The sequence below is a fragment of the Miscanthus floridulus genome, chromosome 7 (assembly GCF_019320115.1).
Source record: "Miscanthus floridulus cultivar M001 chromosome 7, ASM1932011v1, whole genome shotgun sequence".
Taxonomy (NCBI): domain Eukaryota; kingdom Viridiplantae; phylum Streptophyta; class Magnoliopsida; order Poales; family Poaceae; genus Miscanthus; species Miscanthus floridulus.
This window is the reverse complement of record NC_089586.1, coordinates 134,240,708-134,244,497: the sequence shown is the minus strand read 5'-3', so window position 1 is coordinate 134,244,497 and position 3,790 is coordinate 134,240,708.

Genomic DNA, 3,790 nt, shown 5'->3' with positions numbered 1-3,790 from the left:
AAGTCCAGTTTGAACCCTCTCTAAGCTTCTTCACACTCATTTATAGGTTATCTTATCGAGGTTGTACTTGTCACTTGTTGTCAATCCAAATTAAATCAAGTATTTGGGTTCACTAGTTCATGAACAAAATTCATATACTAACCACTAGATCTGAAAGCATCTAGGCCCCTAGTTGGGTTTCGGTGATTAATGACAACACGAGATTACTATGACTAACATGTGTTTTGTAGAGGCAATTTGAGTTAGGTCATGGTAATGGCAATTGATTGGGCAATCATGGTTGTCATGCTCCTGTCGATGGAAATCATTTCGGTTTTCAAAGGATGGACTAGTTTTAAGTGTTGTTTGGTGTTGAAGAGACACTTAAAGGAGTTTAGGACTTTATTTTTCCTTTGGCCATACTATTGACACTTAGAGGAGTTTAGTTCTAAGTGTCATATAGACTAGTAGCTTGACCTAGGTAAGTCTAGTGGGTTAGGTGTGGTGCACACTTGTCAAATCTAGTACTAGGTAGCTCAGGAGTAGCTCTAAGATCAATTGGAGTAAACTTCATTCACATAGGATTTCGAGTTGGAAGTGAATGGAGGGTCAAATGACTGACCGGGTGCTGGTCTAGTTGTGACTAGACGCTGGAGGGTGAATCCAGTCAGTTCATTTGATCAACTGAAGTCATTTGGTTGTGATCGGACACTGAGTGAAAAGTGACCGAATGCTGGCTGCCTACGCCCGGATAACTCCAGAGAGGTTCTAGAGAGGGATTTTCTTGACCGGACGTGTTCGGTCAGTGCTGACCGAACGCTAGTTAGGATTCAGTAACTGATCGGACACTGAACAGCAAAGTGACCAGTCTCTAGGTGCCAGCGTCCAGTCAACATCAGTAAGGTTCCAGAGAGAGTTTTTTTTGACCGGACGCATCCAGTCAGTGCTGATCGAACGCAGGTCAGAGTCTGGTCAGAACTTAATGGCTATTTCTAACACAGTGGTGGGTATAACTGAACGGAGCATCCGATCACCCTGACCGGAGCATTCGGTCACCCCGTAGAGTGATGACTTAGCCTCCAAACATTATGTTTTGAATGAGAGGGTATAAATACTTACTCCACTTGTCCTAGGGAGGCCTCTTGCCTATTTGTTTAGCTAAGAAACACCCTTGAGAGTGCAAAGGAGAGCAAGAGCCTGGTGAGGTGATTGAGATTTGAGAATCCAAGATTAAGGTCCTCATTAGTGCAAGGAGAGTAGCAAGTGTGCATCCACCCTTCTCATTAGGCTTGTCATGGTCAAGTGAGAGTTTGTGCTTGTTACTCTTGGTGATCACCATCACCTAGACAGCTCGGTGGTGATTGGGAGTTTGGTGATCATCCGACGAAGCTTATGGATGACCCAACTCAAGTTGTGAGCGGTTGTGGGTGATTCACCATGATAGAGTGTCGAAGGATCAGCCTGTAGAGATCACTTGATCCTTGCGCGGATCAAGGGGGAGCTACACCCTTGCGCGGGTGCTCCAAGAAGGACTAGTGGGGAGTGGCGACTCTCTGATACCTCGGAAAAACATCGCCGTGTTCCTTTCCCTCTCTTTACTTTGAGCATTAACATTTGAGCAATTCATCTCTTGTCTTTACATTTCTAGAATTGCCATGCTAGAGTAGGATTAGAACCTAGGGTGCAAAACTTTTGTGCGGTAGAACAATAGAAACACATTCTAGGCACAAGGGGTGAAGTGGGCTAAGTGTAGGGTTTAATTATTGCTAAAATTTAGAATTAGCCCAATTCACCCCCCTCTTGAGCATCTTGATCCTTTCAATTGGTATTGGATCCTCATGCTCGCTAAATTAGGCTTAACCGCCTAGAGAAAGATGTCCCACGGGGATGGACCTCCTCCTATGTTTGAGGGAGATGATTTTCCTTATTGGAAAATCCGCATGGAGGCTTATTTAGAAGCTTTAGATGTTGGAATTCTTAGAGCCGCCTCACAAGGATTCCCAAAACCTAAGGATCCCACACACCTTCAAGGCAATGAAGTTAATTATGAAAAATGGAATGCAAAGGCTAGAAACACCATCTTTAGAGGCCTTTGCAAAGATGTTTTTAACCATGTGTGGAACCACAAGGACGCCCATGCACTATGGTCGAACATTTGTGTGCTCCATGAGGGAACAAAGAGTGAGCATGAGGAACGCTATCATCTTGTTATGAAAAAGCTTAATTCATTTGAGATGCTTCCTAAAGAAAGTGCTAATAAGATATATTTACACTTGAATTTTCTTATAGAGGAAGTAAATGGGCTTGGACTCACACAAATACAACCATCCAATGTTGTAAGAAAGATCTTGAGTGTCCTCCCCATTGACAAATATGGGCATATTGTGACCGTGCTTCATCAAGGTGATGTTTCCACCGCTACACCAACTCAAATATTAGGAAAGATTAATGCACATGAGATGTATATGCACATCACACCACAAGATGGCTCTTCTTCCACCAAGAAGAAAGACTTAGCATTCAAGGCTAGCTAAGAGAAGAAGGGCAAAGCAAGAGTTGATCATGAGAGCTCAAGTGATGATGAAATTGATGATGCAAGTCTTGCTCTCATGGTGAGAAAAACCACCAAGATGCTTAAGAATCTCAACAAGAACGGTGTCAAGTTTGATGGCAAGAAGAAGAAATTCTTTACTAGCAATAGAAGGAAGCCCATCTCTGAGATGGATTGCTATAATTGTGGAGAACTTGGTCATCTAGCTCATCAATGCGCCAAGCCCAAGAAAGACAAGTACAAGAAGAAGTATAAGGGCAAGAAAGATGACTCAAGTGATGAAGATGATGATGAGAAGAAGAAAAACAAGCCATACAAGAAAAAGGATGTCAAGAAGAAGGATTTCCACAAGAAAAAGAAGAATGGCAAGGCATACATTGTTGGTGATTGGCTCATGAATATTGATTCATCAAGTTGCTCATCCGATGATGAAAGTGAGAACGAGAAGGTGGTTGCTATTGTAATTGACTCTTCACTATCCTCACCGACACCACCGCCGTCATCCTCTACACACCTATGCCTTATGGCCAAGGGTGAACGAAAGGTGAACTACAAGACCAGCGGAAGTTATTGGGTAATTGATAGTGGTTGCACTCAACATATGACCGGTGATCCTTGTATGTTCACCTCACTAGATGAAGAAGTAGATGGTCAAGAAAGGATAACATTTGGTGATAATTCAAAGGGCAAGGTTCAAGGATTGGGCAAAGTGGAAATATCAAATGATCATTCAATATCAAATGTCCTATATGTTGCTTCATTGAGCTTCAACTTGCTATCCGTTGGTCAATTGTGTGATCTTGGCTTTCAATGCTTGTTTACCGAGAAGGAAGTGGTTGTGTCTAAGAAAGATGATGATCAAGTCATATTCAAGGGATTTAGATACAACAACCTATATCTAGTGGATTTCACCTCCGAAGATGCCAACGTGAAGACATGCCTATTCAACAAAACATCACTTGGGTGGCTACGGCATAGAAGACTTGCACATGTTGGGATGAGCTCACTCAAGAAGCTAATGAAGAATGAATTGGTGAGAGGTTTGAAGGATGTGAAATTTGAGAAGGACAAGCTTTGTAGTGCATGTCAAGCCGACTAGCAAGTTGCAAACACTCATCCTACAAAAGCTTACATGTCAACAATAAGAGTGCTAGAGCTCCTTCACATGGACCTATTTGGACCAACAACTTATAAGAGTTTGGGAGGAAATCTCTATTGTCTTGTGATTGTTGATGATTATTCTAGATATACTTGGGTGTT